Consider the following 15,949-nt stretch of genomic DNA (forward strand, 5'->3'; position numbering starts at 1 on the left):
GGCTGTCATTGATTGGCCCGTTCCTAAGTCACGCGTCGAGCTGCAGCGCTTTCTGGGCTTCGCTAATTTCTATCGTCGTTTCATCCGTAATTTCGGTCAGGTGGCAGCTCCCCTCACAGCCCTTACTTCTGTTAAGACGTGCTTTAAGTGGTCCGTTTCCGCCCAGGGAGCTTTTGATCTTCTTAAGAATCGTTTTACATCCGCACCTATTCTTGTTACACCTGACATCTCTAGTCAGTTTGTTGTTGAGGTTGACGCGTCAGAGGTGGGCGTGGGAGCCATTCTTTCTCAGCGCTCTCTCTCTGACGGCAAGGTCCATCCTTGCGCGTTTTTCTCTCATCGCTTATCGCCGTCAGAACGTAACTATGATGTTGGTAATCGCGAACTGCTCGCCATCCGCTTAGCCCTAGGCGAATGGCGACAGTGGTTGGAGGGGCGACCGTTCCTTTTGTCGTTTGGACTGACCATAGGAACCTTGAGTACATCCGTTCAGCCAAACGACTTAATGCGCGTCAGGCTCGTTGGGCTCTGTTTTTCGCTCGTTTCGAGTTTGTTATTTCTTATCGTCCGGGCTCAAAGAACACCAAGCCTGATGCTTTATCTCGTCTCTTCAGTTCTTCTGAGGTCTCCACCGACCCCGAGGGGATTCTCCCTGAAGGGCGTGTTGTCGGGTTGACTGTCTGGGGAATTGAGAGGCAGGTAAAGCAAGCACTCGCTCACACTCCGTCGCCGCGAGCTTGTCCTAGGAACCTTCTGTTCGTTCCCGTTCCTACTCGTCCGGCCGTTCTTCAGTGGGCCCACTCTGCCAAGTTAGCCGGCCACCCCGGCGTTCGGGGTACGCTCGCTTCCATTCGCCAGCGTTTCTGGTGGCCCACTCGGGAACGTGACGCGCGTCGATTTGTCGCCGCTTGTTCGGTCTGCGCGCAGACTAAATCTGGGAACTCTCCTCCTGCCGGCCGTCTCAGACCGCTTCCCATTCCCTCTCGACCGTGGTCTCACATCGCTTTAGATTTCATCACCGGACTGCCTTCATCAGCGGGGAAGACAGTTATTCTTACGGTTGTCGATAGATTCTCTAAGGCGGCTCATTTCATTCCTCTCGCTAAGCTCCCTTCTGCTAAGGAGACGGCTCAGATCATTATCGAGAATGTTTTCCGAATTCATGGCCTTCCGTCTGACGTCGTTTCCGACAGAGGCCCGCAGTTCACGTCTCAATTTTGGAGGGAGTTTTGCCGTTTGATTGGGGCTTCCGTCAGTCTCTCGTCCGGCTTTCATCCCCAGTCTAACGGTCAAGCCGAACGGGCCAATCAGACTGTTGGTCGCATTTTACGCAGTCTTTCTTTTCGTAACCCTGCGTCTTGGTCAGAACAGCTCCCCTGGGCAGAGTACGCCCACAACTCGCTTCCCTCGTCTGCTACCGGTCTATCTCCTTTTCAGAGTAGCCTCGGGTACCAGCCTCCGCTGTTCTCATCTCAGCTCGCCGAGTCCTGCGTCCCCTCCGCTCAGGCTTTTGTCCAGCGTTGCGAGCGCACCTGGAAGGGGGTCAGGTCGGCACTTTGCCGTAATAGGGCGCAGACTGTGAGGGCCGCTAATAAGCGTAGGACCAAGAGTCCTAGATATTGTTGCGGTCAGAGAGTATGGCTCTCCACTCAGAACCTTCCCCTTAAGACAGCTTCTCGCAAGTTGGCCCCGCGGTTCATTGGTCCGTTCCGTATTTCCCAGGTCATTAATCCTGTCGCAGTGCGACTTCTTCTCCGCGCTATCTTCGTCGCGTTCACCCGGTCTTCCATGTCTCCTGTGTTAAGCCCGTTCTTCGCGCCCCCGCTCGTCCCTCCCCCCATCCTTGTCGAGGGCGCACCCATCTACAGGGTTCGTAAGATTTTGGACATGCGCCCTCGGGGCCGTGGTCATCAGTACCTAGTGGATTGGGAGGGGTACGGTCCTGAGGAGAGGAGTTGGGTTCCCTCTCGGGACGTGCTGGACCGTTCGCTGATCGATGATTTCCTCCGTTGCCGCCAGGTTTCCTCCTCGAGTGCGCCAGGAGGCGCTCGGTGAGTGGGGGGGTACTGTCATGTCTTGTTATGTCTGTTCCTGTCCTTTCTCTTCACTCTGTCTCTCTCTGCTGGTCTTTTTAGGTTACCTTCTCTGTCTCTCATTCTTCAGCTGTTCTACATCTCCCCTAACTAGCTCATTCACTCTTTCACACCTGTTCTCTCTTCCCCCTCTGATTAGGTCTCTATTTCTCTCTCTGTTCCTGCTACTTTCAGTGTCTGATTCTTGTTTGTGTTTTTGATGCCAGAAGCAAGCTGTCGTCTCGTTTGCTTCCACCTTGTCCTATCCTGTCGGAGTCTGCCTGGCAGGTGCATCCTGCACTATACTACGTTCTTTTTGTTCCATTGTCAACGTTGGAAGAGGATTTATGCCATTCCTGTTTTTCATTAAAGAACTCTGTTTTCTGTTAAAACTGCTTTTGGGTCTTCACTCAAGTACATAACACGTTTGAAAAAGCTAAAAGCAGATGTGGTATGTTTTACAAGAGACCCATTTACACACTAAAGATCACTCAAGGCTACAAAACGAATACATTTCTCTACTACTAACGTTATTTCAGACAGTCATGGGAGATATTTAATCATAACTGGCACCATTTGACACACACCTGTAGTAGTGGTCAATGTATATGCTCCCAATTTTGATGATGTTGAATTTGCCAATGAGTTGCTGGGGAAAATCCCTTCTCTGAACACCCATCTTTTGATATTTGGCGGGGATCGGAATTGTGTTATTAGCCCGGCTTTGGACCACTCCAACCACAAAACTATGTATCTTTCTGCCATGTCAAAGTCCTTCTCAGGTTTTATAGTTCAGAATGGGTGTACAGATCCCTGGAGATTTCAGAAACCCCAGGCAAGAGAATATTCTTTCTTTTCACATGTACACCATTCTTTTTCTCATATTGACTATTTCTTTATTGATCATAAGTTACTTCCAAATGTCAACTCTTCTGAATATTTAACCATTGTAATTTCTGACCATGGACCTTTTGCCCTCGACATAGTCCTATCTGGACAAACTCGTACTCCTCTTTTCTCCAGTCTGATGCAGACTTCTGTAACGTTATCTCCACTTCTATTGATCTTTTTTTTAAATAAATCAGACAAGCTCAACCTCTCATTCTTTCTTATGGGAATCACTTAAGGCCTATCTTAGAGGATACATGATTTCTTATTATTCTCATTTAAACAAAACTCGGAAAGCTAAACTAGAAGACCTCTAAAGCCATCCTTGACTTAGACCATCAATATGCCCTGACGCCATCTCCAGAGATATATAAGCAATGCTTGAACTTACAATCTGAATTCAATCTCTTGTCCACTACAGATGCAGAACGGTTACTATTGCATTCACATGGTACCTACTATGAACATTGTGACAGGGCAAGTCGTCTGCTCGTACACCAATTAAAACACAGTGTTGCTACCCGTCTGATTCCCCAAATGAAAGATTCCTCTCATACTTTGATTTCTGACCCTACGGGGATCAATGGCACCTTCAAATCTTTCTATTCCTCCCTGTATACGTCTGAATTTCCATCAGATACGACCAACATGACTACATTTTTGGGTGAATTGGAGACTCCCACAGTTGAGGCTAAACTGCAGATGACCTTGATTTCCCTCTCAGCCTTGAAGAAGTTATTCAGTCTAACAAGTCAATGCAGAACGGCAAGGCTCCAGGGCCTGATGGGTTTCCAACTGGGTTCTTTAAGAAATTCTATACCAAGTTAGCCCCTTTACTTTTATCTATGTATAACGCATCACTTGAACAAGGCTCGTTGCCACCTACCCTAACACAGGCTTCAATAGCGCTTCTCCTTCACTTTCTATTCTTATTTTAGGCCCCTAAGTCTCCTTAATGTGGAGGTGCTGGCGAAGGTGATAGCGAGCCGTCTGGAAGTAGTCTTACCAGGACTCACATCGCAGGAACAAACCAGCTTTATAAAGGACAGATATTCATTTTTTTTAACATTCGGACGCTGTTTAATATTATTTATTCTAAACAATTCTCCAACTACCCTGACGTGGTAATCTCCCTAAATGCAGAGAAGGCATTCAACAGAATTGAGTGGGAGTAGCTATTTGCTGTCCTTAAAAAAAATGGATTTGGAGACAAATTTAGCTCATGGATCCGTCACTTGCATACATCTCCCCAGTGTCTGTACCAATGACACTCATTCTGATTATTTTGCCCTGGAATGTGGAACATGCCAAGGCTAATCACTGTCCCCTTTATTATTTGCTGGCGCCATTGAGCCCCTTTCAGTAGCTTTACGGGCATACTCCTCTTTCCAAGTTGTAACACGGGAAGGAGTTGAACATAGGTTATCATTATATACAGATGATTTGTTACTCTATGTAAATAACCCTGTAACCTGTTTAAATTCTATCCTTTCCATTCTGGTGAACTTTGGCTCCTTCTCCGGTTACAAGCTGAATCTCCAGAAAAGTGAGTGCTTCCCAATCAATCCAGCAGCGCTACAGCTCCAGCTGACAGACTTGCCATTTCAGCTTAGCCGCTCTGGTTTCAAATACCTTGGCGTGAATGTAACTCATTCATTACATGCTCTTTTTTTCTGCAAACTTTGCAGCAGCAGAGAATTTAAATGAAAACAGATTTTCAGAGATGGGGTAGCTTACCACTATCACTTACAGTGGGGCAAAAAAGTATTTAGTCAGCCACCAATTGTGCAAGTTCTCCCACTTAAAAAGATGAGAGAGGCCTGTAATTTTCATCATAGGTACACTTCAACTATGACTGACAAAATGAGAAAAAAATCCAGAAAATCACCTTGTAGGATTTTTAATGAATTTATTTGCAAATTATGGTGGAAAATAAGTATTTGGTCACCTACAAACAAGCAAGATTTCTGGCTCTCACAGACCTGTTACTTCTTCTTTAAGAGGCTCCTCTGTCCTCCACTCGTTACCTGTATTAATTGCACCTGTTTGAACTTGTTATCAGTTTAAAAGACACCTGTCCACAAGCTCAAACAGTCACACTCCAAACTCCACTATGGCCAAGACCAAAGAGCTGTCAAAGGACACCAGAAACAAAATTGTAGACCTACACCAGGCTGGGAAGACTGAATCTGCAATAGGTAAGCAGCTTGGTTTGAAGAAATCAACTGTGGGAGCAATTATTAGGAAATGGAAGACATACAAGACCACTGATAATCTCCCTCGATCTGGGGCTCCACGCAAGATCTCACCCCGTGGGGTCAAAATGATCACAAGAACGGTAGGCAAAAATCCCAGAACCACACGGGGGGGACCTAGTGAATGACCTGCAGAGAGTTGGGACCAAAGTAACAAAGCCTACCATCAGTAACACACTACGCCGCAAGGAACTCAAATCCTGCAATGCCAGATGTGTCCCTTGCTTAAGCCAGTACATGTCCAGGCCCGTCTGAAGTTTGCTAGAGAGCATTTGGATGATCCAGAAGAAGATTGGGAGAATGTCATATGGTCAGTTGAAAACAAAATATAACTTTTTGGTAAAAACTCAACTCGACGTGTTTGGAGGACAAAGAATGCTGAGTTGCATCCAAAGAACACCATACCTACTGTGAAGCATGGGGGTGGAAACATCATGCTTTGGGGCTGTTTTTCTGCAAAGGGACCAGGACAACTTATCCGTGTAAAGGAATGAATGAATGGGGCCATGTATCGTGAGATTTTGAGTGAAAAACTTCTTCCATCAGCAAGGGCATTGAAGATGAAACGTGGCTGGGTCTTTCAGCATGACAATGACCCAAACACACCGCCTGGGCAACGAAGGAGTGGCTTCGTAAGAAGCATTTCAAGGTCCTGGAGTGGCCTAGCCAGTCTCCAGATTTCAACCCCATAGAAAATCTTTGGAGGGAGTTGAAATTCTGTGTTGCCCAGCAACAACCCCAAAACATCATTGTTCTAGAGGAGATCTGCATGGAGGAATGAGCCAAAATACCAGCAACAGTGTGTGAAAACCTTGTGAAGACTTACATAAAACGTTTGACCTCTGTCATTGCCAACAAAGGGTATATAACAAAGTATTGAGATAAACTTTTGTTATTGACCAAATACTTATTTTCCACCATAATTTGCAAATAAATTCATTAAAAATCCTACAATGTGATTTTCTCACGATTTTTTTTCTCTAATTTTGTCAGTCATAGTTGAAGTGATGATGAAAATTACAGGCCTATGATGAAAATTACAGGCCTCTCTCATCTTTTTAAGTGGGAGAACTTGCACAATTGGTGGCTGACTAAATACTTATTTGCCCCACTGTATAGTAAAGATGCTGTAAAAATGAACAGTTTACACAAATTCCTTTACCTATTTCAATCTGTCCCATTGTTTTTACCAAAGTGTTTTATAAAAAGTCAATCAAATCAATCAGGCTGTTGCCACATTTATCTGGGGAGAAAAGGTACCCAGTGTCAGTAGATCTTTACTTCAGAGCTGCAAGTTTAGTGTAGGGCTGGCACTAACCAACTTTTTATACAATTACTGGGCAGCCAACTTTCAGAAATTGCCATTCTGGTTACATGCTCCAGATACCCAATGGTGCCACCTAGAGGCACATTCTTGTATTTCTGCTTCTCTTCCTGCTTTGCTCTTCTCTCCCAACATTCCCCTCTCGCTCTACTTGGAATCCTGTAGTGCTTTCCCCACTTAAGATTTGGTACCAGTTTCAACAACATTTTAAATTATCTGCTGCATCTACTATGGGTCCTATTGACAAGAATCACATATTCCCCGCTTCTCTAATAGATAATGCTTTCTCTTACTGGACAAGGAAAGGTATTAAGTCCTTCTAATTTTTTATAGTTTTCCCAACCTGGCCTCTAAATACTATCTCTCCATCTAACTTTTTCCATTACCTTCAAATTAGGCATTGTGTCTCCTCCCAATTTTCTGGCTTTGCTGCTCCACCCCCTTGCCAACCCTGGGATGGCATATTGACTCTATTACCTTGACAGAAAGCAGTAATTTATCAGATCTATTTGGATATTTTGTCATTGGACAAACACTCCACCAACAAAATTAAATCTGCTTGGGAACGGGAGATGGGTGTTGAATTTACACAGGAGTGGTGGGATGAGGCGATTGATAGAGTACGCTCCACTACATATTGTGCTCGTCTTGGTCTCATACAATTTAAGGTTTTACATAGGGTGCATTTTGTCTGACATACATCCAAATGTAAATGATGAGTGTGATAGATGTCATGTCTCACCATGAGACCTTAGTCACATGTTCATTCAATGCTCTAAATTACAAAATTACTGGGATTCTATTTTTAAAACTTTATCTGAGGTGCCTGAAATTAACCTGCAGCCTTGTCCCTTGAAAGCTGTTTTTGGTATTCCAGAAGACTTGTTCTCCTTGGACCCCAAACATGCAAATATGGTTGCTTTTACATCCTTTTTAGCTTGACATAGAATTCATCTCCAGTGGAAGTCTGCTCATCCCCCCTCTACTTCTCTTCAGCTCAACGATGTAATGTTCTTCCTTAAGCTTGAGAAAATTAAGTATTCTCTTAGGGGTTCCAATGATACATTTGTTAGAAAATGGCAACCATTTATATCATATTTTAATTGCTTGCAGAGGCTCCCCTCTGATGAGATGCTTTAAGGTTTCCCAGTAAGCATTACCAGAAGTCATTACATTATAGGTACAATCATCAATATAATGCTATAATGCTGTTTTTTTACCTCTTATTCATATCAATATTTTTTTCAACTGCATTGTTGGTTAGGGGCTCGTAAGTAAACATTTTATTGTAAGGTCTACACCTGTTGTATTCAACGCATTTGATTAATACAATTTGATTTGATTTGATCCAGTATAGCAAGTTTGTCTAAGATTTACTGATCATTTATTTATTTATATTTTTGTATATTGAATCTGTATTGAGTTGTTTATATACCCCCCCCCCCCCTGTATTGTTGAATGTTTATTTGTTGCGATATCTCTGTGGAATTTTTGTTTTCGAGGACAGAATTGAGGGAGGGTATGGGAGGGAATCAAGGTGGGTTGACTGAGGTAGGGCGGAGAGGTAGGGAAGGGACTAGGGGGGTTGGGTGGATGTGTTGTATGGAGGGAGGGAAGGGACTAGGGGGGTTGGGGGGGATGTGTTGTATGGAGGGAGGGAAGGAGGGTGGTTGGGATATGGTAAAATCTTTGTACTTACATTGATGTACATTCTGTAAAGCTTGAACAAAAAAATACAAATAACAAAGAATACAGTAAATACGTAAACAAATGTAAACATTATTGAAGTGACTAGTGTTTCAAATATTAACGTGGCCAGTGATTTCAAGTCTATGTATATAGGGCAGCAGCCTTTAATGTGCTCGTGATGGCTATTTAACAGTCTTGAGATGGCCTTGAGATAGAAGCTATTTTTCAGTTCCAGTTTTGATGCACTTGTACTGACCTCGCCTTCTGAATGATGGTGGGGTGAACAGGCAGTGGCTTGGGTGGTTGTTGGCCTTGATTATCTTTTTGGCCTTCCTATGACTTCGGGTGCTGTAGGTGTCCTGGAGGGCAGGTAGTTTGCCCCCGGTGATGCGTTGGGCAGACCGCACCACCCTCTGGAGAAACCTGCAGTTGTGGGTGGTGCATTTGCCATACCAGTAGGTGAGACAGCCCGACAAGATGCTCTCAATTGTGCATCTGTAAAAGTTTGTGAGGGTTTTAGGTGCCAAGCCAAATTTTGACAGCCTCCTGAGGTTGAAGAGGTGCTGTTGCGTCTTCTTCACCACACTGTCTGTGTGGGTGGATCATTTCAGTTTTTCAGTGATCTGTATGCCAAGGAACTTGAAGCTTTCCATCTTCTCCACTGCGGTCCCGTCAATGTGGATAGGGGGGTGCTCCCTCTGCTGTTTCCTGAAATCCACGATCAGCCCCTTTGTTTTGTTGACGTTGGGTGAGAGGCTATTTTCCTGGCACCACATTCATAGGGTCCTTACCTCCTCCCTGTAGGCTGTCTCGTCATTGTTGGTAATCAGGCCTACTATTGTTGTGTCATCTGCAAACTTGATGATTGAGTTGGAGGCGTGCATGGCCACACAGTCATGGGTGAACAGGGAGTATAGGAGGGGGCGGAGCACACACCCTTGTGGGGCCCCGGTGTTGAGGATCAGCGAAGTGGAGGAGTTGTTGCCTACCTCCACCACCTAGGGGCGGCCCGTCAAGAAGTCCAGGTCCCAGTTGCACAGGGCGGGGTTCAGACCCAGGGCCTCAAGCTTAAGAGCTTGGAGGGTACTACGGTGTTGAATTCTGAGCTATGAACAGCATTCTTATATAGGTATTCCTATTTTCCAGATGGGATAGGGCAGTGTGCAGTGCGATGGTGATTGCATCGTCTGTGGATCTATAGGGTGTCAGGTAAGGTAGAGGTGATATGATCCTTGACTAGTCTCTCAAAGCACTTCATGATGACAGAAGTGAGTGCTACGGGGCGATAGTCATTTAGTTCAGTTAATTTCGCTTTCTTGGGTATAGGAAAAATGATGGTCATCTTGAAGCATGGGGGGGACAACAGACTCCAGCCAGCTGGTCTGCGTATGTCCGGAGGAACGCGGCTAGGGATTCCGTCTGGGCCGGAAACCTTGCGAGGGTTAACACGCTTAAATGTTTTACTCACGTTGGCCACAGAGAAGGAGAGCCCACAATTCTTGGTAGTGGGCCACGTCGGTGGCACTGTGTTATCCTCAAAGTGGGCGAAGAAGGTGTTTATCTTGCCCAGAAGCAAGACGTTGGTGCCTGCCACATAGCTGGTTCTCTCTTTGTATTCCATGATTATCTGTTGACCCTGCCACGCACGTCTCATGTATGAGCCGTCGAATTAAGAGTCCACTTTGTCTCTATACTGATGTTTTGCCTGTTTGATTGCCTTACGGAGGAAATAACTACACTGTTTGTATTCTGCCATATTCAAAGTCACTTTGCCTTGGCTAAATGTCATGGTTCGCGCTTTCAGTTTTGCACGAATGCTGCCACCTGTCCACGGTTTCTGGTTAGGCTAGGTTTTAATAGTCACAATGGGTACAACATCTCCTATACACTTCCTGATAAACTCAGTCACCATATCAGTGTTTTCGTCTATGTTGTTCCATGGAGGCTACCCAAAACATATCCCAGTCCGCGTGATCAAAACAATCTTGAAGCGTGGATGCCGATTGATCAGTCCAGCGTTGAATAGTCCTTAGCACGGGTAGTTCCTGTTTGAGTTTCTGCCTATAGGAAGGGAGGAGCAAAATATAGTCGTGATCAGATTTGCCAAAGGGAGGATGGGGGAGGGCTTTGTAGGCATCCCGGAAGTTAGAGTAGCAGTGCCGAGTGTTTTAGCAGTTCGAGTACTACAGTCAATCTGTTGATAGAACTTCGGTAACTTTTTTTCTCAAATTTGCTTCGTTAAAATCCCCAGCTACAATAAATGCAGCCTCAGGATATGTGGTTTCCAGTTTTCACAAAGTCCAGTGTAGTTCCTTGAGGGCCGTCGTGGTATCGGCTTGAGGAGGAATATACACGGCTGTGACTATAACCGAAGAAAATTCTCTTGGGAGGTAATACGGTCAGCATTTGATTGTAAGGTATTATAGGTTGAGTGAACAAAATGACTTGAGTTCCTGCATGTTATCACAATCACACCATGAGTAGTTAATCATGAAACATACACCCCCATCCTTCTTCCTAGAGAGATATATCTTCGTGTCTGCGTGATGAACTGAGAACCGAACTGGCTGAATGGACACAGTATATCCTGAGAGCCATGTTTCCGTAAAACAGAGTATGTTACAATCCTTGATGTCTCTTTGGAAGGATATCCTTGCCCTGAGCTCATCAACTTTATTATCCAGAGACTGAACATTAGCGAGTAACATACTCAAAGTGGTGGGTGGTGTGTGCGCCTACTGAGTTGGATTAAAAGTCCACTCCGGGTACATATTTTCCTTCGGCTGTGTTTTGGAACAGCCTCTGGAATCAGTTCAATTGCACCGGGGAACAAAGAATCTGGTTTGGGAAAGTTGTGTCCCTGGTCCTAATGCTGGTAATGCTGGTGAGTTACCGTCACTCTAATATCCAAAAGTTCTTCCCGGCAGTATGTAATAACACAAATATTTCCTGGGCTAATAATGTAAGAAATAACACGTAAAAAATGAAATACTGCAAAATTTCCTAAGAGCACGACAGCCCATCTGTCGAAACCATTTCCCATATGTTAGCTTAGTAGAAACTCAGCTCCAGGCCCTTCGCTCTAAAGTGCCCAAATTCAGCATTTTGACATGTCCCTCCGTCAAACCTGTGTCACTTCTAGGATGATTTTAACCCATTTAATCCCCAAATGTGTCCAAGTTTCACCATCATTGTAAAGCCCTAGTTATTTTGTTTATTTGACAGTCATTTTTGAAGATCATTATTTATTCTATGTGATTAGGGATTCATCTGCCCCTCATTTTGTCAACCATGTTACGTGAACTGAACTCTCGTTTTAATATGGTAAAAAACAATTTAAAGAAACATTGAACATCTAATAGTCAAATCATCAGTCAAAAGCAGGAAAGCTGGTTCTACTCTTTTTGGCAATTTTCTGGTGTTTTTTGGTGGAAAACTGAGAGGCTTGAGCATAACACATCAATCCTGTTACCCATAGATAGACAGGTACAAAAAATATTGATAAATGTGAAGCTTGCATTCAATTGCCACTCCCTGTTTGCACACAACAGCCCACTGGGCACAGACATCAATTCAATGTCTATTCCATGTTGGGTCAATGTAACTTAATTGAAATTATGTGGAAAGAACGTTGACTCGACCAATGTGGGCCCAGTGGGAAGCTTTCATTCCCCCTGTAACAAGGGGATTTATGGCTGATTTAATAAGACATCATAAACCTTGTTATGGTCAACATTTTTACTTTATTTGGCACTTAATAAGCACTTACTATATTAATTTACAAAAAAAATCCTCTTGAGATGGGAAAACTTGTTTTTGATGAAGTTGAACATGTGCTCTTTATGACAGAATGTTAAAATTAGGTGAAAGAAATTGACCACATTACACTTCTCAAAAGGCACCAAATTGGTAGAATGACCCAGCAATTGGTACAATGCAAATAGTCCGGGTAGCCATTAGATTACCTGTTCAGGAGTCTTATGGCTTGGGGGTAAAAACTGATGAGAAGCCTTTTTGTCCTAGACTTGGCACTCCGGTACCGCTTGCCATGCGGTAGTAGAGAGAACAGTCTATGACTGGGGTGGCTGGGTTCTTTGACAATTTTTAGTGCCTTCCTCTGATACCGCCTGGTGTATAGGTCCTGGATGGCAGGCAGCTTAGCCCCAGTGATGTACTGGGCCGTACACACTACCCTCTGTAGTGCCTTGCGGTCGGAGGCCAAGCAATTGCTGTTCCAGGCAGTGATGCAACCAGTCAGGATGCTCTCGATGTTACAGCTGTAGAATCTTTTGAGGATCTCAGGACCCATGCCAAATCTTTTTAGTTTCCTGAGGGGGAATAGGCTTTGTCGTGCCCTCTTCATGACTGTCTTGGTGTGTTTGGACCATTCGAGTTTGTTGTAGATGTGGACACCAAGGAACTTGAAGCTCTCAACCTGCTCCACTACAGCCCGTCGATGAGAATGGGGGCGTACTCTGTCCTCCTTTTCCTGTAGTCCACAATCATCTCCTTAGTCTTGGTTACGCTGAGGGATAGGTTGTTATTCTGGCACCTCCCGGCCAGGTCTCTGACCTCCTCCCTATAGGTTGTCTCGTCGTTGTCGGTGATCAGGCCTACCACTGTTGTGTCATCTGCAAACTTAATGATGGTGTTGGAGTTGTGCCTGGCCATGCAGTTGTGGGTGAACAGGGAGTACAGGAGGTGACTGAGCACGCACCCCTGGGGGGCTCCAGTGTTGAGGAACAGCGTGGCAGATGTGTTGCTACCTAACCTCACCACCTGGGGGCGGCCAGTCAGGAAGTCCAGGATCCAGTTGCAGATGGAGGTGTTTAGTCCCAGGATCCTTCGCTTAGTAATGAGCTTTGAGGGTACTATGGTGTTGAACACTGAGCTGTAGTCAATGAATAGCATTCTCACATAAGTGTTCCTTTTGTTCAGGTGGGAAAGGGCAGTGTGGAGTGCAATAGAGATTGCGTCATCTTTGGATCTGTTTGGGCGGTATGCAAATTGGAGTGGGTCTAGGGTTTATCGGACAATTGTGTTGATGTGAGCCATTACCGGGGATTCAAGGCTGTAAGTTAATTTACAGTATGACTAATAGAAAAATCAGATCTTGGAACCAGTCCTATTGGTCTCCTATAGGATTTTAATAGGCACTTTTATAATCCCTAGGCTCGGTGACAAGTGGCTGTAATTCAAGTGTCTGGGAGATCTAGGCTGATAGAATTGTATTTTATAGGATCCTATAGGATTTCAGTATAAGAATCCAATAGAACAATCCTATCAGATTTTGGAACCAGTCCTATTGGACTCCTATAAGATTCTATTCTACAGGATACGTTCCGGAATCTGATAAGATTTGCTGTTTGATTGTAATATGATTTTTTCTATCTGAATCCTATAGGATATTTTGACTGCGGGGGTTAGACTGTGTAGGGTTGGGAGGCAGCAGGGGATTAGGGAAGGGGTATACAGGGATTGGGAGTTGGGGAGAGGCCTTCCAATCCTTTTTTGATCACTAACTAATTATAACCCAATGACAATGTGATGAGGGACTTTACAATTGGATCCAAACAGGACCTTAAATGTACAGTTGAAGTCTGAAGTTTACATACACTTAGGTTGGAGTCATTAAAACTCGTTTTTCAACAACTCCACAAATTTCTTGTTAACAAACTATAGTTTTGTCAAGTTGGTTTGAACATCTACTTTGTGCATGACACGTAATTTTTCCAACAATTGTTTAAAGACAGATTATTTCACCTAAAATTCACTGTATCACAATTCCAGTGGGTCAGACGTTTACATACACTAAGTTGACTGTACCTTTAAACAGCTTGGAAAATTCCAGAAAATGTTGTCATGGCTTTAGAAGCGTCGGATAGACTAATTGACATCATTTGAGTCAATTGGAGGTGTACCTGTGGATGTATTTCAAGGTCTACCTTCACACTCAGTGCCTCTTTGCTTGACATCATGGGAAAAGCAAAAGAAATCAGCCAAGACCTCACAAAAAAATTGTAGACCTCCAAATGTCTGGTTAATCCTTTGGAGCAATTTCCAAAAGCCAGAAGGTACCACATTCATCTATACAAATGATACTACGCAAGTATAAACACCATGGGATCACGCAGCCATCATACCGCTCAGGAAGGAGATGCGTTCTGTTTCCTAGAGATGAACGTACTTTGGTGCAAATAGATGCTGGAGGAAACAGGTACAACAGCATCTATATCCACAGTAAAACAAGTCCTATATCGACATAACCTGAAATGCCGCTCAGCAACGAAGAAGCCACTGCTCTTTAACCACCATAAAAAAAACAGACTACGGTTTACAACTGCACATGGGGACAAATATCGTACATTTTGGAGAAACGTCCTCTGGTCTGATGAAACAAAAATAGAACTGTTCGGCCATAATGACAATCATTATGTTTGGAGGCCGAAGAACACCATCCCAACCGTGAAGCACGGGGGTAGCAGCATCATGTTGTGGGGGTGCATTGCTGCAGGAGGGACTGGTACACTTCACAAAATAGATGCCGTCATGAGGATGGAAAATGATGTGGATATATCGAAGCAACATCTCAAGACTTCAGTCAGAAAGTTAAAGCTTGGTCGCAAATGGGACTTTCAAATGGACAATGACCCCAAGCATACTTCCAAAGTTGTGGCAAAATGGCTTAAGGACAACAAAGTCAAGGTATTGGAGTGTCCATCACAAAGCCCTGACCTCAATCCTATGGAAAAATTTGTGGGCAGAACTGAAAAAGTGTTTGCGAGCAAGGAGGCCTACAAACCTGACTCAGTTACACCAGCTCTGTCAGTGGGAATGGGCCAAAATTAACCCAACTTATTGCGGGAAGCTTGTGGAAGGCTACCCGGAACGTTTGACCAAAGTTAAACAACTTAAAGGCAATGCTACCATTGTATGTAAACTTCTAACCCACTGGGTATGTGATGAAAGAAATAAAATTCTCTCCACTATTATTTTGACATTTCACATTCTTAAAATGAAGTGGTGGTATTTACTGACCAAAGACAGGGAAATTTTACTAGAATTAGGAATTGTGAAAACTGAGTTTAAATGTAAATTTATGACTTCAACTGTACACAGAGAGCTAACATTAATAATATGCATATCAATCACTCATGGCTCAAAGTACAGGAGAGAATGACTTCATCACTATTCGTTTTTGTTCAAAGTATTGACATGCTGAATGCACCGAGCTGTCTGTTTAAAGTACTAGCACAGCAGACATCCATCCATACCCCACAAGACATGCCATCAGAGGTCTCTTCACAATCCCCAGAACTGACTACAGTACGGCATAGAGACATGGCTACATGGAGCTCTATTCCACATCAGGTAATTGATGCAAGCAGTACAATCAGATTTAAAAAAAGATACAAATACGCCTTATGGAACAGCGGGGACTGTGAATAGACACAGAGGCACAGACACACTCATACATATCCACATGTACATATCCACAACACGCACACTCTACACACACGTACACATAGATTTTGTATTGTAGATATGTGGTAGGAAAGTACAGTAGTGGCCTGAGGGCACACACGTAATGTGTTGTGAAAAGTGCTATGAAATGTAATTTCATGTAATATTTGTAATTGTATATGACTGCCTTAATGTTGCTGGTCCCCAGTAAGAGTAGTGGGGATCTTTAATAACTCCAAATACAACTAAAGAGTGGA

General features: G+C 44.0%; 1 protein-coding gene across 4 annotated transcripts in view; it reads right to left on the reverse strand.

Annotated features, from left to right (window-relative positions):
• Positions 1-15,949, reverse strand: part of LOC135548535 (Na(+)/citrate cotransporter-like) — a 35,030-nt gene that overhangs the window by 12,233 nt on the left and 6,848 nt on the right. The gene's annotated exons all lie outside the window — the stretch shown is intronic.

Source organism: Oncorhynchus masou, chromosome 11 (genome assembly GCF_036934945.1).
Source record: "Oncorhynchus masou masou isolate Uvic2021 chromosome 11, UVic_Omas_1.1, whole genome shotgun sequence".
Taxonomy (NCBI): Eukaryota; Metazoa; Chordata; class Actinopteri; order Salmoniformes; family Salmonidae; genus Oncorhynchus; species Oncorhynchus masou.